General features: G+C 38.8%; 1 protein-coding gene across 2 annotated transcripts in view; it reads left to right on the forward strand.

Annotated features, from left to right (window-relative positions):
- arhgef39 (Rho guanine nucleotide exchange factor (GEF) 39) overlaps positions 1 to 25,107 on the forward strand; it is a 167,584-nt gene that overhangs the window by 22,186 nt on the left and 120,291 nt on the right. The window contains exon 1 of one of the 2 annotated variants that reach the window (XM_067428588.1): positions 12,294 to 12,375. The exons of the other annotated variant lie outside the window; for it this stretch is intronic. The gene's annotated coding sequence lies outside the window, so the exon portion shown is untranslated. Of the gene's footprint in view, positions 1 to 12,293; positions 12,376 to 25,107 lie in introns of those variants that run through there. 2 annotated transcript variants of the gene reach the window in all.

Raw genomic sequence — 25,107 nt, forward strand, 5'->3', positions numbered from 1 at the left:
GTCCAGTTCATATGCAGTTTCTGCCCTTCACCCATCTAAAGACTGATCCCTAATGTCCTGGTTTGTGATGGCCGTAAACATTCCTCAGGAGCTCAGCAATTGTGGGTGAAACAAAGAAAGACCAAAATTATCCATCCAAATCCATTCACAACTATCTTTGGAAACATTAAGACTGATGTAAACTACACACATCCATTTTATACTTATTCAGAGAAATAAGTATTCTCAGTGACAGCTATGTGTAATGCATCATCTTACACAGAATCAGCTGTTAATGAACAAATGAATGAACGCATAACAGTTCAATATATTTCTGTCATGTTTGGTGTCTATTTGTTTAGTATATTGCCAAGAGTATTCTGATAGTGGTTTGGAAAGTGAGAAACGCATTGATAAACTTTAAAGACACTTTAAAGACTTCTAACTGTGTACAGTATGCAAATTAGTTCCACAGGGGAAAGAAGGGTGGGCCACACGGTGTGCACCCTCTGATGCCAGCAGCCAATAGCAACACTGGAATGGAGAGCGCCAAATTGCAATCTCCTCCTATTCGGAAAAGGATAAAGGTACACTTTCAACAGACACTCCTTGTTCTGAGTCACCACACGAGAGACAAACAGTTCACCAAGATCTGATTCTCTCCCTTAGAGAGATAAACAGTTCACCAAGTTCTGAGTCTGTCCGGCGAGGATTAGACTGTGACAGAGCAACCAAGTTTTGAGCCTCTGGTTTAACCAGAGAGACAACACAAGATCCAAGGATCTGAATCTACAGCTTGTGAGTCAGCAACAGATATGACAACGGTCTGAGCCTTCAGCCTGTGAGGAAAGAGACATTAACCAACACTACGTTCAGAGATTTAGTCCAGCGAGACGACTACAGCACGTCCCGAGTCTCCATGCTAGAGAGACCAGAGCAGATTGACCAACTTCTGAGTGTCTGGCTCAAAGAGGCAGAAGACACACAGAGACATTTGCAACAAGGTTAAGCTCAGGAGAGCAAACCTTCACTTCAAGGTTCCTTCGTCTGCGTGTTCCAGATTAAGGACCTTCTGTGCCTACTTCAGGGCCTCATCTGCGTGTTCCAGATTTTAGGACCCTTTGGTGCCCCAGGAGATCAGCATCCCACAGATCTTCGTGTTCAAGGCTGTTGAAACAGATACCAGCTCCTTTCCCCTCTGCATTGTCTTCCAGCAAAACCATTGGAAGAAGTCATCATCGTCGGACTGCTTACTCAACCACGAGGAACGTAAATATCACTTAACCAAACCTCTTTCCAGAGACCTCGGCATTGGTGTATATTATCAGTATATGATTTTCTGATTTACATTAGAGGTAGTTAATGGCAAATAAATCTTTCGTTTATTTGTTTGATACATAATAAGGTTCTTCACCTTAGTTTCAGAGAAACAACAGTTTATCTTTCCATACGATAATGTAACCCTTTTATAGCCACACTTAACTTACTCGGAGTGTTCTCATACAGCCAAGGTAAAATACCTTGTCTAGTGTCCCAAACTAAGAGGGGGGAAGGTGGTCATCTGATGTACTCATAACGTCACCTTAAGTGACGTGTGATCCAAAAATCACAACGTCAGAGGTAAAGTGATTACCAATCACAACCTTACTTAGGGTCCTTGGGTGGTCATAATGATATGTTTGATTGTGATTTATTCACAAATCAGACTTGTCTATGGTTTGGTCATTTAACAGGACACTGAAGTTGAAGATTATCAGTGAATAATGAAATTATTAAATTTTAGTCTAATAAATATTTTATTATGCTTTTGCATCATTTTTGAAGTCATTATTCGTTTCAACTGCATGAAAATAAACTGTACCATTTCTCATTTTGTAAGAAAGTCTTTTGAGTGTGGAATGACATAAGGGAGATTAAATAGTGGCAAAACTTTCATTTTTAAGTGAACTTCCCCTTTAACAAGTTTTAGTTCTCAAATGTATTTTTACACAATATATATAAAATACAGAACATACGGTAAAACCCTTTAAAAAATCTATTCCTTTCCTGAGAGGATGTAATTTATTTCACCTCTGACAGATTTGGATCACTTTAGAACAGAACTAGGGAGAAAAATCTTCCTTTTGAGGGAATGCATTTTTCATTTGCCACATTTGTGTTGCATTTATAAATGCAACAGCGTCATTAGCATGTTCAAGCAGTTGTCAGACTGGTAGAACATCACTCAGCCTCTCAAGTGACCAATAAATTCCTCTGGGCATCTTCTCCCTAATCAGAATTTAATCTGTTCACTGCCGCCTCCTCCTTCTTAGGTGAGTTATGTTTTTTTGGGGCGGTGTATTGGTCTCCAGGGGTCAACACCCACTTTTCCTTCCAGTAACCAATCTGGTACTGATCTAAATATCCTGAGGCTCTCTGTCATCTTCACCTCAGTCCTCCTGTAGTAATAGCACATTAATTTGGGCCCAAAATATTTCATAACATGTCCTCAGACAGATACCAAGCAGCAGTTTGTTGGCAACGGTGCAGAAATGCATTGGAATGAGAGATGTGATGTGCACGAGAGAGACATATATAAAATTTGCTTTTAATGAGAAAAACAAATAGCATTTCAAGAGAGCATCACAAGAGAGCAGAGGTGGGATGACAGCAGCGTGTGTGGCTGCAAGCATGTGTGTGTGTTTGTGGTGATGGGAGGGGTAATGATTTTTGAGAATTTCCCAGGGTGTAGTTAGAGAGGCAACAGAAGGCGGCCCTGGCAGAGTTCTCGCCTTCGATTATGTATACTCTTTTATTCAATCATTGCATCTCTCTGCGCCTGACATTTGGTCAATAGTGCAATCTTCCAGTGATCAGAAAACGGCAGACAGCCCACCACACAGAATTCCATTAGTTTTGCTTTCAGTGGATGCACTTGAAGAAGATAGGATATAGCGACACATGAACTGATTCTGTTTTCACACTTATTGAATAGTGAACATCATATAAACCAGATTTTTTAATTATTACATCCATCCATCCATCCATCCATCCATCCATCCATCCATCCATCCATCCATCCATCCATCCATCCATCCATCCACCCACCCATCCATCCATCCATGCACTAGTTTGTCCAATCCATTGTCCATCTGTCCTTCCGTCTATGCTTCTGTCGAATTATATCCATCCATCGATCCGTCTACTGGTTTGTCCAATCCATTCATTGTCCGTCCATCCATCCGTCATCCATTACTTCGTCCTCCAATCCTTTTATTTGGCCATCCGTTGGTATGTCTATTCTTCTGTCCATTAGTATCCATCCAATCATTGAGCAATCAGCAAAAAAATAAGTGCAGGAAATTGTATACCGAGAGCAAATAAATGTGTACAAAAGGCTACGACAAAAAAACCTTAACACAAAGCCCTGACAAAAGCCTAAAATAAGAGACATAATCATGTCGTTAAAAAAGCTCCTATGGCATTTAAAGGAGATATGAAGTGCTTTCATAAAAAAAAGCAGACCATGGTGGTTGGTTTTATTAAGATTCCATACATCCTTTCCTATTCAAGCACTATGACAGCCTTGATTCAAATGAGGCCACCTTGAAACATCTCACGCACAAAGCAGCGAAAATAGAGGTGAAAGTAGTTTTCAGTTACGACATGTGTCGGTAGGATGGAGGTCATGTTTTAACCGTCATTTATTGAGCCTCTCTGTAGCAGCTTACAAAACCATTCCTCAATGCATCTGCGAGAGTTTTTGTTGCATTGCTATTAGCGGCTCCCATATTGCGCCTTTGACCTCCTGAATAGAATTCAGATATTTGCTACAGGTTTGATGACAGTGGTGGTTTGCAGGGAGTTAGTGATTATTTTTGACATTTTTAATAATTAACTGCAGTCGGTCCCTTTCTCTCTCTTTTCTGCATCGCTCTGGCCAGTGCTCAGGAGACAGCCAATGAGTCTTAACAGATTGCCACTGTGTGAATATTTAAAGAAAACAACATCAATAAATGAATGCCCCACAGCTACTGTAAATGCCTTGCGAATTTGGACAACAGAAAAGTACTGTGATGTAAGAATGCTCTATAGCACTGTTCTAGACATGTAATACTGAAATGAGAATGAGAACATCACTTTTTGTGCAATCGGCCCTTCGATGCTATATAACATTTAATTGCATTTGCTCTTTCTATATTTCTTCCTATACCTTTTAAATGAAAAGTTGTGTATATGCTAAGTGATGAAAACAAATGTGTAGGGCCATATGCTGGGTGCTTTGTTGTAAAACTGTAATAATTTAACCAGTGTTTTAAATGGATAGCTTATCCAAAGATGAATACTGTCTAATCCTTTAACCTCCCTAATGTCTGTCAAAACTTGTCATTTGAAGTTGAAAAAATAAAAAAATAAAAAAATAAATAGATAAACCTTAAAGGTGGCCCATACAACATATTTTGAATAATATGATATATTTATTGGAGGAATTATTATTGATCTGTAAGCCCCGCTCCCCTTAGTTTACTGTTGCTAACTCGGACAAACAAGTTGCTGACTGTCTTAAAATGACAGCTATCTTTCTGAAAACCCTGTCCCAAGATGTTTTTGGACACAGAAGGACCAACTTTTGTGGAGGAGCATTTAAGTGGGACTTAAATATGCCTCGGAGGGTTATATAAAAGATTTAAAAATAAATATGCTGGGTATAAAAGATTAATTTAGAAGCGAGGGTTTACAGATCACAATGCAAGTAGGAAAAGACGGTCGTCACGATTGCCGCAACACGTACGAAAAAATGGGCTTTGGTGTGCATATGCTACGCACTTTATGGCGAGCATATGACATGCTCTTGGGTAGGTTGGGGGTGGTAGGGGTGGTTCGCACGTATAATACACCATAAAGTGCGTACCATATGCACACGAAAAACCGCATACCATATGCACGCCAAAACCCTCGTAACAGTTATACGCGTTTTCGTGAGATCGGGCTCGATTGTAGATGACAACGTCCATGAATCAGCACTGGTCATACCGGAGGGTAAGATGAAATTAATTTACATTTAACCCGTTTAATATGGAGAGGCACTGAAATGTAAACCTTCGGTTATGACGTGAGAGCAGTTAACTATTTAGGTTTGTACGTTAGCATGGATTCACTAACTTACTGAGAGTATGACAACCAGAAAATCCTTTGAGGATACCTGGAATGAGTGTTACAAGTACCCCAGGCACATTGTTTTATCTTTTTTGTAGCATAAACACCATCAAACCGATGAGAGCTTCGGATCTTTACTATGGCGTTGAAACCTAAAGATGTCCGACTTCCGGTCCCTCAGCAACTGATACTCAACTGCCATTAGCTCATCTGCATTTGAGGGAAAGGGATTACCGATAGGTCAATTGTTATTAGCTGAAAAATGACCTCTGATGTGAAATGTGGAAATGCAAATTAGATTTTAGAGCTGTGACAGAAAGGTTAGTTCGACAGCCCCATTTACTTTAAAGCTACAGTATGTAACTTTTCCGTCAGCTATAGGGTGCCTATTCAAGCTTGATGATGCCAAGTTTGAGCTCAGAATCTTGAGACATGTGGTTTTCACCTCACAGCCAGTGGGGAAGAATCGGGATCGGACTCGGGCAGAAATCATGTTCATGGATGGAGATTATTAATGTTACTGTAGTATGAAGCAGAGCAGGACCAAATTTTGATGGAGCTGAGCAAGGCCGCTGGAGCGATTGTTGCGCAAACACATGGCTCGCGAGCAGCTGGACATTTATTGTGACGTCATGAGTATGAGGTAACGCAGCTTTGTTTATCATATTAGATACATTTAATGTGTTTAAAATTATGCTATGATGTTACTCTGTGCGTTCGCTTGGTGGCTGCTGTGACACTTGTTCACACTGCTAAGAGTAAAGCGTTTCTGCAGAATAAAACCGGAAACCGAGGATAACGCAGATATGACGCAATTGACAGTCGACTACCTCAGACGTCCCGGCTCCATGGTTTAAAATAGCAATTTTCTCACAATTTACAAATAGTTGGAAACATTTGGGATATTATAAGAACTCAACTGAACAAAATATATAACGTATATTTTATTGCAAAAATCCTACATAGTGCACCTTCAAAGTGCCTTATAATGCTATTTTAAAGGCTCCTAATTTTGTTTTGGAGGTCACCTATAACAGGTTTACATAAATCGGAGGTCAAAAAACGAATGTATTTCTCATAATATACATTGCTCATCACCATATTTTTCCATAATTCTCAAACAACTCGACAAAATCCCTTCTTTCCGCAAACTACTCAGCTCTTATTAGCCAGATGACCCAGTCTGTTACAATTCGTCTACTTCTAACTGCACGTTTTGGAAGCTGTATACGGCCATTACCGTAACTGAACTTCAGCTCTGTAGTCATCCAAATGCTCAGCGATTCTACACACTTTTAAGGCAGTAACGATGGCATCAATTTTACCATATCAATCTAACGGCGAGTCCGATGATGAAAGAAATAGTTATTCAATAGTTATTCAACCCCAAACCTCCATCGCAAGGACGACTTGAGAAGGATGTTTCTCAGTGATACACTTCTCATTCAGAGGTACTGAGACGTTGCAACTGTAATTCCTCAGCATTAACATTAACAAGTGTATGTACATCATCAAACCGAATTGTATATTTCTTATTTATTGAAGTCCACATGCAGTATCAATAACTGACTAACTCGGTTAACTGAGCACTAATGTGATTGACTGATGTAACAAAATCATTTGCAAAACAAATCTTGCTCTATCCTTTATCTTTACTCAAAGTAATAAGTAATAAGTGGCCCACAGCTAATAAGTATTTCAGTAAGACAGTAATAACGCAAATTAGCCGGTTTGCTGGAAACATACACAAAACTACGTATTTTGAACACCCAGTAGAAAATATATACATTAATAATTATTCATACTATCAAGCTGTGATTCTGAGGAGCAAGCTGGTATAAATAAACTGGGTACTGACCCATCTTTCAAGAGGAAGTGTTTTGCGAATCCTGCATTGAACTCAGTAAAATGACGTTTGAGCACGGCTCAAGCAGTTCGCAGGTTGACAATGTACACTCTCAGAAAAAAAGGAACAGTGCTGTCACTGGGGTGGTACCCTAAGGTACAAAAGTGAAAAGGTACATCAATGTACCTTACTAACCCCTAAATGGTACATTTTAGTACCTTAAAAGGTACATATCAGTACTTTAGGAGTGTGTATTAGTACCTTAAAAGTACGTAGTAGTACCTAAAGGTACATATTAATACCTTTCGGTTTTGTACCTTAGGGTACCGCCCCAGTGACAGAAATGTACCTTTTTTTCTGACAGTGTACAACATATTATGCAAATGTCTTTTCTAGTAACATAGAAGTGTCTCGCAGTGGGATTCGAAATACAAATGACTTAAAGCGGTTCAGAGTCAATTCTTTTTTTGGTGGAGACAATAACTTTATCGTGCACTTTCGACTTTACAACTTTGCAGAATGTTAAACCATGATAGGGGCACTTTAATTTTATGAAAAAACTTTCCCTTTTGTGTACCTCAGAAGAAAGGAAACAATACAGATTAGGAGCACCACGAGGGTGAGTAAATGCTGTCAAAATTGTAATTTTTGGATATACTCTCCCTGTAACATTTACACCTCTATAATCTGCTTTGACTTTTGAATGAATGATATCTCGTTTGTGTCCATTGGAATCTGAGAACAAATTTCAGTGGGGCACGAGCCATGGCCATGCACCTTGACTCTGAATTAACTGGCATTCACTTGTTACACAGAACATAGATGGTTATAAAACTATAAGATCTAGTTCTCACTCAAACGGTTTAACCTTTAAATTTTAAGCTTACACTGCCATTCACAGACACATGCGTGGAGGCATATGTAGAATTACAGTGGATATCCAATCAGATTTGTTTCTCTCAGTGAGAACATCCTACTCTGTATCATCTAAGGCTGCAAGTTCGATCAGTCATGGGGTCAAACATGAATAGAGTAAAACATCCTGAGCGTTTGCCTATATGAATAGGACCTACAACGTATTTTGTTGGTTTGTTCCTCATCTACCAATAATTCGCTGCTCACAGATAGGGATAAAAGTGTTAATCTACTGTATAATCATAATCCCTCTAGGAGGCCTGCAGGGAAATATAAGCCCTAGTTACAATAAGAGAACTGCTGACACCCGGATTCTTTTATCATCTCATTTCAAAGTTGTGGAAACTTAACTTTACGTCAAACAAAGAGCGAGAATGAGTCAGATTCAATCTTCATAATAGAAGTACACTGCTACCTATGAAAACAGACCTAGCTTTGATGGTTCACCAGGGCCCTTGTGCATTATCATCCATATTAAACTATAACCCAGTGGCACTTATTTTCCTTACACAATCTCGCTGGTCAATCAATAATGCATCCCAGAGTTCAATTTGAGATGGATGGATATGCTTCATCCTGCACATAATATTGCGGGCAATCTTACAGCGCATTCGTTGGTGGAGATAGAATTACCGGGTGCTAATCAGATGCTAAAGAGCGAGCGGCTCTGTTTGCGTGCATGGAAGATGGCTTAATATTAGAGGGAACATTAATGGAAGAGGAAAGGTAAGCAAATATCTGGCGAGATACCTGCTATCAAGCAGTTAAACAATTTCCGAACAGCCTGCATGTCAATAATGCGACTGCCCTCAGCAGTTAGGAAAGTTCTGCTTTATTGCCGATTTACATAGAAATTGCCTTATTTTAGACTCGATAGGCTTTTTTTAAATGCATTATCTGCTACTCTGTCTTATCTATAAGATGGCGAGGTTCTGATTAGAATTATACACAATCAGGGCTGGAGAGAGAGTGTGAAGTGTACTGAACTTGTCATAGGGTTCAGTTCTATTATTAAGAGTTCTGTATCTATGATTTATCTCATTAAAATGCAAGGTGATATTGGTGAAATATATCAGAGCAGCAAAGTGCATTGAGTACAAAAATAGTGATACATAAAGAAAGCTTGACCACATTGCTGTAGAAATGATTATTGATAAGAACAACATTTTTTTCTTCTTTTTTTTTTTGCTCCCTTAGTGTTAAAGTGTTTGTGCACAGTCCATAAGAGTAATTATTATTTCAGGAGAACAAATATCACCCCTTGGGCTCCAATTATTTTCATGCATTGTCTCCCTTAGCTTCTGACTAGGTCTGGTTGTTTTGCCTTTGTTCTTTATTTATTTTTTATCCATCTTTTTGTTTTGTTTTGTTGTTTTTTCTTGGAGGGGTTGCGCTGTACAACTTTAACCCTTTGAGCTGTTGCCTTTTTGCAAGTGTAATGGTTTTTATAGCACGCTGTGAACCCCTATCCACTTATTAATGTTTGATAAGCTGTCTAATCTCATAAAAGAGTGACAAATACCCGAACATATTGAATCAGCCGTGTATCCCGAATGCACATGAACAACATCTGAGCAGCTATCAGTTTATTAAACAAGCAGAGTTGTCCAGTTTCACACTAGATATGATTCAGTGAACGCTAAAATCAGCTCCTTTTGATTCAATTTATATTATATCTTTTTATGCTGTATCTAATATACTAGCATACTAAGAAATGTTATATAATAATAGTATTGTTACAATGTCAGTAGTATAAATAAGCAATGTTTGCTCTTTTTTTGTGAAACTTTATCTGTCAACAAAAGTAATCCAGCAGACTTTTGACAGCTTCAGGGCTTTCGTGAAACCTACAGATACATCTGCATTTTTGTATCCCCACCCGACGAACAGATTGTCAGATTGACAGAGGGTTATTAACAGAACAGTTACTGTAAGGGTATGTTCATCCCTGAAAATTTTTTTGTACTGTCTACTCTTTAAACAGCATCATGGTAACAATATAATTATGGTAAAAGCTTTGACAACCAGTAGAGGGAGCCATTTCCGCATGTTTTCAAATCACGCGTGGGGGACGGGAGATCACACTCACAGCACTCAGCTCGCAGCTGCAGCCTCAGGCATTCATGTTTAAATGGTGCGGCCAGCAGAGCAAAGTAAGTCTTTCAACTTCTCAAACTAATTCCTATGAAAGTTAAGCTTTCAAAGGCATGAACTGAAAACGCGGTAGACTGAACGACTGAACATGCGCTGTGAATCTATGCCGCGGACGCGTTTACCTCAGCTCTCATCACGAGCTCATCCATGACTGTCAATATATCTGACTCCTGCAGCGTTTTGGGCTGTGAGACTCCCTCAGTGGCTAAATCACATATTGAGCAGACACGTTCCGTTTTTAACTGTAGTGTCTGTTCTCTAACAGAACTGATTTTATGAAAATTAACCCGGTTGCGGTGGGAAAGTAATCCGTGATTCAGTAATCTAGTAGCAGTGGCTTTGGGAGTGGCCTGGTAGGGCAGCGAAGCATTCTGGGAATTGTTGTCTTTCATCCCCATGAGACAAAAATATGTTTTCTGTCTTTTCTCAGTCTAGAAAGCACTAAATAAAAATAATTTCACATTTCTACTACATTAATGACCCAGTTTAAATACAGATTCATCTTCCCAGCGCTGAAGTACTCCTTTAAAGGTCCCATTCTTAGCGATTCCATCTTTCAAACTTTAGTTAGTGTGTAATGTTGCTGTAAGAGCATAAATAATACCTGTAAAATGATAAAGCTCAAAGTTCGATGCCAAGCGAGATATTTTATTTAACAGAAGTCCCCTTTCAAAGCCTACAGCGAACGGCCGGTTTGGACTACAGCAGGAAGTGCAGGGATGTAATGACATCACTAAAACCGTTTGTTGACTAACCCTCCGCCCACAAGAACACGCAAAATAGGGGGCGTGGTCTTGTTACTCTCCCACGTGGAGAAGAGCGCGCATTCAGCTCTTGCATCTCCCCGTTATGGTAAGAGGCGGGACCTTTCCGGGCAAAGTGCGCTAAGCTGCTGTCCAATCACAACACGGGAAGCGCTGGCCCAATCAGAACTCGTTACGTGTTTCTGAAGGAGGGACTTCATAGAACAAGGAAATCATCAGGCTGTTTTTAGGACAGAGGAAACAGCGCTGTACAGATAAGTCAATTGTGTGAAAAATACTGTTTTTTTTACACACGAAACATGAACTCATGTTATATTGCACACTGTAAACATAATCAAAGCTTCGAAAACACGCGAAGAATGGGACCTTTAAGAAAAGCAAGGTCATTGCCCTTAAAGTCAGATCTCATTGTAAGAGTTAACTTTAAGAGATCTTCCAGCCTCGTTTTCCTTCGTGTTGTCACTCGTGGACCAACCTGTGGCGGATCCGCCACCGTATAGGCATTTGCTATGCAAAAATCATCATTGTCAAAGGCAACTTAAAGTTTACACCAACTAATTGGCAGCAACATAAAAGGGGAATTGAAAAATGACAGAAGACACCCTGCCTCCAACCCCCCTTTTGAAATTTGTCAAAATGTTTTCTCTTATAACGGGAAAACAAAGCATTCGCTCGTTAACGATGAAAGAGTTGCCTAAGTCCCCTGTTGATTGACGATCACTGAGATGTATGACACCTCTCAACTTGTCATGGAGGAGTTATTTGTACTCGGCTGCGATCCGTTCTGTGAGGAGAGACCAGATGTCCCGTCTTAATTAGGCCTGCAGTGATGTTTTTAATGACTTCTACCCCATTACGGGCAGAGCGTGCGCTAGTGAGAACGAGAGAGGAGTTTCAAATCTTCATCCCTGTCACCCCCGTCTGAATGCGTGCGAGCTCCAGCAAATGTGCTGCTTTTTGTCGGATTGCGGTGTGTGATTTGAGAGATGCTAAAACCCTCTGAAGAGCCGGGGAGGAACTTTGGGGGTTTGGAGGGAGAGGAGTCAATGGAGAACAAATGCAACTTTTCCGCCTAATCTCCTCTCCGAAATGTTTTTGTATTGCATGCTTCATTTATATCTATGAGGGCGCACATTGTGTAATATATTTAATTAATGGTGTCTGTTATGGGAAACTAGGCCAGACTAGTTGATGGGAGATGTCTAGTGCACAAAGACTGATATAAAACACTCATACGGAACTTAGTTATGCACTCCCGGAAGGTTTATGCACTATTCTACTGTTTTATTGCACCTCAGATCTCTAATTCTGATTCCCCTGTAGACAACCACGAAGAAAAGGCATCGTCTCGTACCCAGATTTGCTGTTGCACTTGGAGATTCATGACAGTCCGCCGGTATACACGGAGTATTAGAGCTCTCACTTACAATGCACAGATCAAATATGAATTTGGCCTATATTAAATTATATCCCTTCCTCTGATGTGTCAGTGCGGTACATTTGGAGAACGGCGTAGAAGACTGTTCGGAGGGCTGATGGTGGCATTACCTGCATGCGAATCACCTCAAGGTAGAATCAAAAGTACGTTTCTGAATAAATGTAATTGCTTTGCCATAATGAGGGTATAAAATGTTATTAATATTTTAGAACAAGTCCTATTTTTCATTTCTGAAAACCACTACGGGGCTCCTTTTCAAAGGGTTTCAGTCAAAACCCAATGGGAGATTCAATTGACTTTAATCTTGCATTCGTTTGAAAATTTGAGCCCATTAGTTAACTTTGCCTTTTCTGCGCAGTTTTCATTGCATTTCAATGAAGCCGCTTTCCTGTGGTGTTAAAATACTAATAGTTGCTTCAAATAGTAAATGAGGAAAGGATATAGAGAGCGAGAGAAAAAGTGGGGAAGAGAAGAGTTGATGACTTAAAATATTTATATAAAACATCTGTGTTTTTATGGAGGTTGGAATAAAAAAAGATCCAATACACAGCTACAGGGTACAGGAATCAAATATTTATATGCTTTAGTGAATAATTTGGGGATTGAGATGCAACTATTAAGCATTATGCAGTGAGCGCAGTGCTCTGACAACATATCAATTGTGGCCAGGTGCACCAGCTAATTGGTGAAATGCATTGTGGTCGCTGGCAAGGGAAAGTCAGGGGACCGGCCGTAATCAAATAAAGGGAAGGCCTGAATAATTCTTTTTGAAGTGCTATGGACCTCATGAGCTCAACGCGACTCTAATTGCAGACGCTCGGCACGTACCCTCCCGCTGAATTCGTGAAGACCCCCCCCCCCCCTACACCTGCTCAACCCACCGGGGACCAACTATATGAAGGAACCGTATTTTAAACCAGTTCGTTTTGACTCGCTTCAACCCATTTTGATTCGCCAGTGACCAACTCTCCAAAGAACAGTCTCAAAGAGAGCCAGTGCTTCATCGCATCTCCACCGTTAACCATCTCCTCAGCACGTCTCCTTATAAATCAAGTAGGATGATTAAAAAGCGTGCAAAATAAGCCGTATGAAATGCTAATGCATAAAAAGCACTTTTCAACATTTATTTGACATCCCTACCTTGAGGCTGACCATCAACCCCCTTAAGGGTCAGCATTTTCAATCCTGGCTGCTCAGCTTTGAATAAATAAATTGTGTCATTATGCTTTTCATCGTCTGATAAACAGCTCTTTTTCGCACTCAGAATCTCCATTAAAGAAAAGTAGGTCAAGAGCAGAGGCTTTAAACGGCAAGCCAATACACTTCCCCTCTCCTTACTTCTCTCCTAAAAAAAACCTGCAGACTAGCAAGCCACCCCAGTGGTTTATCTCGGTCCTAACTCAGCACTTGCACCAGTTAAATACAAGTGCACATCAAAGGATGCATCCTGATCAGGATATTTTGGGGAAAGTTGTGGTATTGTTGGTTGCAATGCAACACATGTAAAACAAGGCATTTAAAGGATAGGTAATTTGTGGTATGACCCTTTGGCTCTATAGACATGAATGTGGTCTAATTATAATTTGCTTCATTTACAGTTCTCTGGAATACTTGAATTTGATTGATGGAGTGTGTAATTCTGCTAATTTGGACTAAACCGCTCAATTCATATGAAGTAGTTTTACGATCGCTTTATGAACTTTTTGAAGCGTTAAATTGGCAGTCGCATAGCTGTCAATGGAGAGACAGAAATGGCGCAGATTTTATAAAAAAATATCTTCATTTGTTTTCCAAAGATGAACGAAAGTCTTACAGGTTTGGAACGACATAATTAATGACAGAATTTTCATTTTTAGGTGAACTAACCTTTAATATTTTTATATTAAAAATGACATAATTAGCCATGTAAAAAGCTGGTTTCTTAATATGCACTGATATACAATATTTTTTATTTCATTTTAATATATTAAAAGTTAAACACTATCAAGCGAATTTCAAGGTAGTTAACTCAAACTAAAACCATGAAACCATAAAAACATTTGATGTTACGTGAAATAAACGTTAACTGAAATAAAAGAAAATTATCAAATCTAAAATAGATAGCCAAAATAATATTTATTTATTTATATTTATCATTTTAATTTAGTTTAACTTGTACTAAAACAACTAAAAATGAAATAAAAATGAATAAAAACTTTTATATATAAGGTTTTATTCATTTTTATTTCGAATATATATATATATATATATATAAATATATATATATATATATATATATATATATATATATATATATATATATATATATATATATATATATATATATTGAGCGGTGTCATATCTTCGAAAATGAAACAAAATGTATAAAAACGTATAAAAACGATAGTTAGTTTATATATACAGGTCCTTCTCAAAGAATTTGCATATTGTGATAAAGTTCATTATTTTCCATGATGTAATGATAAAAATTAAACTTTCATATATTTTAGATTCATTGCACACCAACTGAAGTATTTCAGGTCTTTTATTGTTTTAATACTGATGATTTTGGTATACAGCTAATGAAAACCCAAAATTCCCATCTCAAAAAATTAGCACATTTCATCCCATATTGCATTCCAAGGTCTGGAATCGGTCCTTCTCCACAATCTTCCTCAGGTTCCGGTCACCTCTTCTCGTTGTGCAGCGTTTTTTGCCACACCTTTTCCTCCCCACAGACTTCCCACTGAGGTGCCTTGATACAGCACTCTGAACAGCCTATTCGTTCAGAAATTTCTTTCTGTGTCTTACCCTCTCGCTTGAGGGTGTCAATGATGGCCTTCTGGACAGGGTCGGGTCGGCAGTCCTACGCATGATTGCGGTTTTGAGTAATGAACCAGGCTGGGAGTTTTTAAAAGCCTCAGGAATTAGTTGATTCAGATGATTAGGTTAATAGGTATATATATATATATATATATATATATATATATATATATATATATATATATATATATATATATATATATATATATATATATATATATATATATATATATATATATATTAGTTGCCGTTCTGTATATATATTGAGAGGTGTCATATCTTCGAAATAAAAAATAAAAACTAGTTGTTTTATTGTTTCTCAATACTAAAATAAAAATGGGAAATTGAAACATCACAATTGTATAATGCACAGTAAAAACTGATTTTCATATCAGATTTGCTAAAAGTAGAATATTATTTGTAGTGTTTTAACAGATTTACAGTTCATGTAAGCATTATAAGGTTATCTAAATTTAAACAGTCAGAATTGAGCATGGGTAGTTAAACATCCAATATCATTCAATACCGTTAAATTATAAAATCAGCTGATAACTCAAAGGGGTTTATTTTTCTGTAAGGACCATTCGAATTCCTCACATAGCCCCAAAGAACTGTGTATAAAACAATGTACATCACTTTAAATAAGAAATATCGTCATGATTTCGGGTTTGTTTACGCCACCTCGTGCAAATCAGGGGAAAGCCAGTGTTCTCTGTCTGTCAGCACAGGGTGTATAATGGGGCATCAAAGCAGCCAAATCAACAAACAAATGCCTGTTTGCAGGATTGAGAGGATGAGTCTGATAGGACAGGATACCCATCCTGCCCTGGTGAGTGTCTCAGACAGTCTGAGCTTAGGCCTGCCTTTGCCCATCTGTCGTGAACCCTGGCCAGCACGGGAGGGGGGGTGGGCACACCAGGACAGCAGACGTCCAATCACGTGCCTATGAAGCGCCTTGTGTTGATCCTAATACTTTTCAAATTACTCTTCTTGTCTAGGACCGCCCTACTTTACCCAAATTGGAAGAAAGCTTGAGTTGTCCTTAGTTTTGTGTCATGAAGCAGTAATTTCCAGGACCCTGAAATGATTTAGCTGGTAAACAACTTGTTAACCTTGCTTTGCAGCAGCATATGGCCTGTTTCTACGCAACAAGATGTCATAATCATCTTACATTATGAGAGTCCGGCATTATACGCAGTATTTTCATCTCTCGTCAGCATCCTTGGCAGAACGGCAACATGTGAGGAATCCAATATCTCAAAGGCGAGATTGATAGGACATAAATTTCCTTCAGAAACCACTTTCAATGGGCGTAAACATAGAGAAAAGGTTTTTTTTTTTTTTCTCAGATCTAGCTATATATGCGTTTAAATGACATGCCAGTTTGTTGCTCTGTGCATCCGGGGTGCATAGTAGTCTTCATAGGCGTTGAGGCAGGCCTTGGGGAGAGGAAGATGAGGGTATGTTAGACCAGAGTTACTGCGTGGGGTCCATATCAAAACCCGGCCATCGCACCACTATCCCTGTCTGCATCCAATTTCAGCATGAACGCTTCCTGTTAAACCCCCATCAAACAGACACACGGCAGCACAAAGGAAAACCTCATCTCCACGGGAAACTAATCCGCCGGTGTGCGCTGTAAGCCTGTCAGGGTTTTTTTTTTTTTTTTTTTTTTATTGAAAGAAGTCATCACTCATTTTTGCCAAAGATTAAAAGTATGGCTAAATTGAGAAAATCCGCTTAGGAATTTTTCTGAATTTAAATTTGGACTGGGAAGTGAGGAGGCTTCTCCGAGAGATGCGGGACAGAAAAGGTGTGTAAGGTGAGATAAATTAGAACATGTAGACAACATATTTGTTTCCGGCCTCCCCGCTCTCTATATTTCTATCTGTGACATTTTAAATCTTCCTTTGAATGCAGAACAAATGAAGGGGTGAGTGCGGCATTTCCACAGCTCCCTCAAAAATCACCCTTGCTGATTGGCAATTCTAGCAAAGGAGACATGCATCTGAAATGAGTTCTCCGTCCCTTTAATTGCATCGCCATCGGCAACAAGGTGTTTCTGTGGGAGGGAATGACAATTTCTTGCTGGCAGAAAGGGGGGGCTGGTCAATACCACTTTCATATTTACTGTGCAACATTCCCTAGATATTTTATTTACCTCAAGGTAAGTTGGCATTAACTTTGAAATAATTACAGGCAAATTAAAAAGTTATATATATATAGTTTGAATTGTAATTTTCTACTTACATGTGCCCATTAAAAGTTTTTTTTTTGTGCTATCAAACTGATTAATCACGATCAATCAAACACACACACACACACACACACACACACACACACACACACACACACACACACACACACACACACACACACACACACACACACATATATATATATATATATATATATATATATATATATGTTAGATGTGATTAATCATGATTAATATTGTATTTTGACTATATATATGCCTATATATATATATATATATATATATATATATATATAGGGTTAGGTTAGGTTTTTAAAAAAAACTATTTTTTTGTTAGATGCAATTTAATCAATTTGACATCACTGGTTATTTTATATTTTAGTGTTTATGAACAGTCTAATAATTATGAACAGTTTTAATTTATTTTTATTTCAATTTCAGTATAATTTGTGTTTTAGGAATTTTTGTACTTAAATTTAAACTTGTCATAATTTCAATAATGTAATTTAGGCTATGTTTTATATAATATATATATTTGTTTTCAATTAACAACAAATACTTTTGGTAGCAACACAGAGAAAGCTTCTTCCTTTCATTTAATTTTGGCTTAAAGGTGTAGTTTTGGCGGCCATCTTGAACATTTTCCCCAGGCTGCAATTTTCTATGTAGACAACAAGCATTAAAATAAAAATGCTATCTACTTAAGTGATGAAAGAAAGACATCTAAAAAACCTATATCATAATTTAGCATTTTAGACTTTTTTTCAGGCTGGTCCAGCTCCTGTAAAAACAACACACAACATGTCTATCAAAAAGGCTCTTTGAACTGAAAAGCAGGACTTTGTACTGCTGCCATTGATTCCAATGTCTCCGTCTCCTCCTTGTACTGTAGCTGCATCCAAATACACATCCTGCATTTCCTTACCTTTTTCATAATTAATAAAGTACGTATAATGAGTGCATGTGGTATGAATCTACCATATTGCCATTGTCATGTGACCTCCCACGTCAGTCACCTCGCAGTTTCCTGCCATTATTAAAAAGACACTTAATATTAAGAAATATTATCTAATTGACTGCACTGACACCATCGGATGAGAACAAAACTTGAGCTGAATTTCTGCAGAGCTGATATAACTTTGTTTATAACTGATGAATTTTGCAACATCGACACAGTTATTGAACCGAGTTGAGTCAACCTGACTCAAGCTGAATAATGATAATATTGTCTTCAGTAGAGCTGTTTATAGCTGAATTGAACTCATTTCATAATTGATGAACTTTACAGCGTTATTGAACTGAACTGAATCAACTCTGAGCTGACTTGACCTGAATAACAATCATATTGTTTTTTTAATATTGAACTGAATCAAAACTCAATATGCTTGTGCTGAATAATGATGATATTTTCTTCTGTAGGTGTATTGAAATTAACAAATTTCCTAATTGATTACATTTTTCACACTTATTGAACTGAACTGAATCAACACTGAACTTGAGTTAAATGCAACCCAGGCTCATTGGAAATACGTGACTCTGCCTTTTTGCAACACCCGAATTATGTACCTCCAGGTACGTTTACCTGCACTTTTTGGGTGAAACGTCCACCGGAGGCGCTATAAAGTGATAATATTTTTTATTAAAGGATTAATTAATTTCTATAACTCCATTCCCAGACTGAAAAGGCGTATGTATGACACGCCAATTCGTATGCAATTTTGGCGTGCTATCAAGACGCATAATCGCTTTATAGCGTGTTTATCAACGCTGTTTCATTCTATCCCCCTACACTGCCCCTACCCCTAAATCTACCCATCACACACACAGCCCCTAAACCTACCCATCACACACACACACGCACACACACAGCCCCTAAACCTACCCATCACAAGAAACATTCTGCATTTTTACATTTTTTTATTTAGTATGTTTATAAATCCATTTACCTTGTGGACACACACATATTCAGACACATTTTGAACGCGTAACTCAAACCCTTCCCTATACCTACCCATTTGTGTGTTATAAAAAACAGGATATAACAGGCAGATACAACTGCATGCATAATTTATTCAGAAAGTACAAATATCCCAAGTGTCCTGAGGCCAAACGATTGATTTGTGTGAAGAAAATCCCCAAAAGCGATCAGTAACGTCGAGTCCATTCGCCAAAGATTAATAATCAAATATTGCCGCCGGAAGAAACGTCACATCAGCTTTGACAGCATTGGCTGTCGTGTGTCTCGTGACCAATTGCGTCATTATGTCAGCTTTGATTGTAAAATGCCATTGGCTCTCGTTTGTCTCGTGACCGATCGCATCATTCAACTTGTGTGTATCATTTAAATTAGAAATTTGAATGAACCAGTCTATGGAATGAACGAGTGCGTGTGTGTTCTGTTCGCAAAGGAGCGCTATCATCATTTCAACGACTAAAACATTAAGATCAGCTCTGTTCTTCACATGAAGATATCGTATGACTTCAGAAGACTTGGAATGCAACATGAGTTAATTCTTTTATGCTGTTTTTTGGTCAGTTTGTGCAATAAATACATGTGACTGTACATTTAGTTGCCTGTTACGTGTTTTATATTGTTGAGAGTTGGTAGGTTTAGGGTAGGAGTGGAGTTAGTTGCTCCAAAATATAAAATAAGGCTATAAATATTCATATTCTGTGAGATCAGGTTGGCATGTGAATGTTTACGCGAAGTCATGATGTCATGTTGCGCATCCGCATTCGGTGGACCTTTCACCGAGTGAAAAGTGCAGGTAAACGTTAGCCTAGAAATCTAGATGCACCCTAGCGGCAGCAAATTTAATCTGCCCGCATGTGTCGTCTAGGAACTCTCAATACCCTTCTGAGCTGTATTCCTCTCACTCTGGATGGGCCAATCACATCGTGTATAGAGTCGGCGGGCGGGGCCATAATGACGAAGGCCGAGTTGCGTTTGCGTGCTTCTAGTAAACACAGAAACTGGTGAACGACGGCAGTCTTTCGAATCAGCTTTGACTGCGATTCTGGAAGACTTGAGCTAAGCTTTTCTCTGAGAAAAGAATAAAGAACGGCACTGAAGTCATTCTTAAAGAGGGAAGATGTGTTCGGAGTTTAGCCGACCGGATACGGTGAATGTTTAATCTGTCAACAAGCTCTGTTTCACCTTCGTTGCTCTGGTTGGTTGTAGCGCTGTCCTATCGCGTGCAGAGGGAGTTTGAAAGACAACCGTTTATCCCGCCCCTCGGATTGAGCCCTGTCTATGGTGAGTTTCCAGACCAAACATCTTGATATGGGTCTGGCTTGTCAGGCTAGGTAAACGTACCTGGAGGTACATAATTCAGGTGTTGCAAAAGTGTAGGCAGAGTCACGTATTTCCAATGAGCCTGGGTTGGTTAAATAATGACATATTTTCTTCTGCAGAACTTTTTATAGATTCATTGAATTGAACTTATTTTATAATTGATGAACTTTTACAGTTATTGAACTGAACTGAATCAACACGGAACTGGTTGTAGCTGAATAATTAGGAAATTGTCTTCTGTAGAACTGCTTATAGATTAATGTAACTGAACTAATTTCAAAATGGATTAACTTTACACAAATATTGAACTGAACTGAATGAACACTGAACAGGCTTGAGCTGAATAATGATAATATGCTTTACAGCTAAGCTTAAATTTGTCTGATATTTAATGGTTTGTTATACTTTTCTGTTTATTATTGCAAAGCTACTTTAAAGCTGTATCATATAAAGCGTTACATAAACGGTGATTGTCATGTCTTGACTTAAACATGAAACCTGTTGAAAAAGTCATTTTTGCAATTCTGCTCTGTGCCGCTAATGATGCAGAATTTCAAAAGTGCAGCACCAGCACTCCGTGATCTTGTATATAAACTTCAGAGAGACAGCAAAGGTAGACGGATGTTGTAAAGAGAGAAGCCACGCTTTATGTGTGCAGAAAGAGGAGCTAATCAGCGAAGAGCGCTCGGCCTATCACTCTCTCCGCTGCCATTGTTACTGGCCTCACTGGCCTGTACTGAGCTTCATAGTTGGTAATTATGTCAGCTCCAGCCTAAATGATTTATTATTTATTTTGCCAGACTGCAGCCTGAGAGACAGCTGCCCCTGGAGTGGTCATTAATGTGCTATCTGGCCGGGCAGGGCGCGGCTCCTATGATCCTGACCCAATCTCAGATCCTAATCCAAGGAGGAAGGAGGCTGCAGGCCAGGATTTGGCGGCCCAGCTATCTCACTCTCTATAATTGATAGGTTTTAGGCGATTATACGCTTCACGTGATTAAGATCTATAACGATGTATTGATCGGACTGCACTGGGATTCGACCAGGGGGTGTGAGACATCCACGACTACCCGCTCCGCCCTCCTTCCCCCCAACCGATGGTTTGACATTTTGATATCTGACATTAGATAAAAGTGCACGAGTGTGTATCTGTACGTGTGTGTCTTTTCCTCCCTGTACGGCGAACCTGCAGATGAAAGGGACGAATGTTGTTTGAGTTTATGAGTACATACATATTTACAGTGTGCGCGCGGAAACATGCACATCTATCAATCCAGGGATCAGAAGAGGAGCTGGATTGGATTTTGAAGGTTAGGCTGAGAAGCCTGTGGGTGGGTGATTATTAATTATGATAGCTGTAGACTCAGATTTTATCCTGCAGTCGGAGACCTGTGGGACATCAGCTGAGCTGGGTTGGCTGACACTGAGACAATCAGGAACAGGATGATGTGGCACTTGATGGGAACGCAGTGGGGGGAAAAAGCACAACTTTCATCTATGACATCGGGAATTATCTGTAGCGCTAATACTGTATGTAACAGCATTAAAATGCGAGTAGTGTCTTTTGTAGAAACCCATATTGGCTAAAAATGAATTTAACACTACAAGCTAATGAATATGAGCATTTAGAAAAGTTTATTTATGTCTAAACCATTTTTTTCATAATTCTGTCATTAATTACTCATCCTCATATTGTTCCAAACCTGTAAGACTTTCGTTCATCTTCGGAACACAAATGAAGATATTTTTTATTAAATCAAAGAGAGGGCTCTCTGACAGTCCATGCAACTGCCACTTTGGCACTTCAAAACCTTTATAAAGGGATCATAAAACTAATCCATATGAATTGAGTTTAGTCCAAATTTTCTGAAAAGACACGATCGCGTTATGATGAACAGATTGAATTTGGGCTTTTATTCACACACACACATTCATCAACTCACACATCAGTTGTGGTAAATGGAAGCTCAAGCATGCGCGCATTCATTCTCATGTGTTACGCAGCACGTTTGAGCCTCCTCTAGAACCAATGAGGTTCATTCTTGTGTTACGCAGCACATTTAAGCCTCCTCTAGAACCAATGAGGTTCATTCTTGTGTTACGCAGCACGTTTGAGCCTCCTCTAGAACCAATGAGGTTCATTCTTGTGTTACGCAGCACGTTTGAGCTTCCTCAAGAACCAATGAGGTTCATTCTTGTGTTACGCAGCACGTTTGAGCTTCCTCTAGAACCAATGAGGTTCATTCTTGTGTTACGCAGCACGTTTGAGCTTCCTCAAGAACCAATGAGGTTCATTCTTGTGTTACGCAGCACGTTTGAGCTTCCTCAAGAACCAATGAGGTTCATTCTTGTGTTACGCATCACGTTTGAGCTTCCTCAAGAACCAATGAGGTTCATTCTTGTGTTACGCAGCACGTTTGAGCTTCCTCAAGAACCAATGAGGTTCATTCTTGTGTTACGCAGCACGTTTGAGCTTCCTCAAGAACCAATGAGGTTCATTCTTGTGTTACGCAGCACATTTAAGCCTCCTCTAGAACCAATGAGGTTCGTTCTTGTGTTACGCAGCACGTTTGAGCCTCCTCTAGAACCAATGATGTTCATTCTTGTGTTACGCAGCACGTTTGAGCTTCCTCAAGAACCAATGAGGTTCATTCTTGTGTTACGCAGCACATTTGAGCCTCCTCAAGAACCAATGAGGTTCATTCTTGTGTTACGCAGCACGTTTGAGCTACCGCAAGAACCAATGAAGTTCATTCTTGTGTTACGCAGCACGTTTGAGCTTCTGCAAGAACCAATGAGGTTCATTCTCATGTTACGCAGCACGTTTGAGCTTCCTCAAGAACCAATGAGGTTCATTCTTGTGTTACGCAGCACATTTAAGCCTCCTCTAGAACCAATGAGGTTCGTTCTTGTGTTACGCAGCACGTTTGAGCCTCCTCTAGAACCAATGATGTTCATTCTTGTGTTACGCAGCACGTTTGAGCTTCCTCAAGAACCAATGAGGTTCATTCTTGTGTTACGCAGCACATTTGAGCCTCCTCAAGAACCAATGAGGTTCATTCTTGTGTTACACAGCACGTTTGAGCTACCGCAAGAACCAATGAAGTTCATTCTTGTGTTACGCAGCACGTTTGAGCTTCTGCAAGAACCAGTGAGGTTCATTCTCATGTTACGCAGCACGTTTGAGCTTCTGCAAGAACCAGTGAGGTTCATTCTCGTATTACGCAGCACGTTTGAGCCTCCTCTAGAACCAATGAGGTTCATTCTCGTATTACGCAGCACATTTGAGCTTCCACAAGAACCAATGAGGTTCATTCTCGTGTTACGCATCACATTTGAGCTTCCACAAGAACCAATGAGGTTTGTTCTTGTGTGTCAAGCAGATTCGGTTGACCTTCTGTTTATTTTCGCTGATCTTGTTTTGTTTTTTGTTAATAAAAGCCTAAATTTAATCTGTTAATTAAATAAAGCGATTAAGTGTCTTCAGAAAATTTTGACTACTCAATTCATATGGATTAGTTTTACGATATCTTTATAAACGTTTTGAAGCATCAAAATGTCAGTTGTATAGCTGCCAATATAAGAACAGAAACCGCTCAGATTGCATTAAAAAAAAAGATGTTTGGAAGACAACCCAAAGTCTTACAGGTTAATTAAGTAATTATAAAATAGTAATAAATATGCAACACTTTTGTCAAGTGATTTAAAAAATAAATAAAAAATCCCATTATGTGGCACTTTTTCAGACGTGTCCCTTTTAAACATGCATATAAATGAATGTGTCAATGCCCATATATATATATATATATATATATATATATATATATATATATATATATATATATATATATATATACGTCCTAAATTTCTATTTAAAATAGTTTGTATTTAAACGGTCAGGGTCTGAGATTAGGATAACAGCATTAAATTAACATTTACTAATAAATACAACTAATAAAGCGTGTTATAAAATGCTGCAATGCTTACAGCAATGCACTGTTTTTTGTGTTTTGTTTTTGAATCCCTAAACTGTTAAAACTGTAAAAGCAGCTGGTGATTCAAGAAGTGACATATTTAACAAATGTAGTTCATTTAGTAGCACTGCTACTTTTGTTTCAATTAGCTACTCTCTAAATTGAGAAATAATTTCTCAATGATTTGTAAAACATTTTTGTCAAATGAAAAGATTCGGGAAAAATCAAACTAGGTATAACCGCCAATTACCAATTATCCGAAGCTCACGCAATCTTTTGATGTGCTGAGCTCAGTTCAAGATGGAGCTTTTCAACTGACTCTTTGGCAATCAACAAGCTTCCCTGCTGTCGATTTACCGTGCTAGAATCCATCCCTCTCGGTAATAAACAGAGTGCAGAAGGGAAACAGAGCGAGAGTGGGGAAATTAAAGAAAAGCAGACAGAAGCATTTCTAACTCATTCCCGCATTATGGCGCATTTCCATTTTTTTTTTTTTTTTTGCCTCAGTCTTAATCTCCATTGAATGACTGTCATCGCCCTCCGGCAGTAATTAGGAACGGACTCTGGACAACAACAGACAAGTCGG

Source organism: Pseudorasbora parva, chromosome 20 (genome assembly GCF_024679245.1).
Source record: "Pseudorasbora parva isolate DD20220531a chromosome 20, ASM2467924v1, whole genome shotgun sequence".
NCBI classification, from domain to species: Eukaryota; Metazoa; Chordata; class Actinopteri; order Cypriniformes; family Gobionidae; genus Pseudorasbora; species Pseudorasbora parva.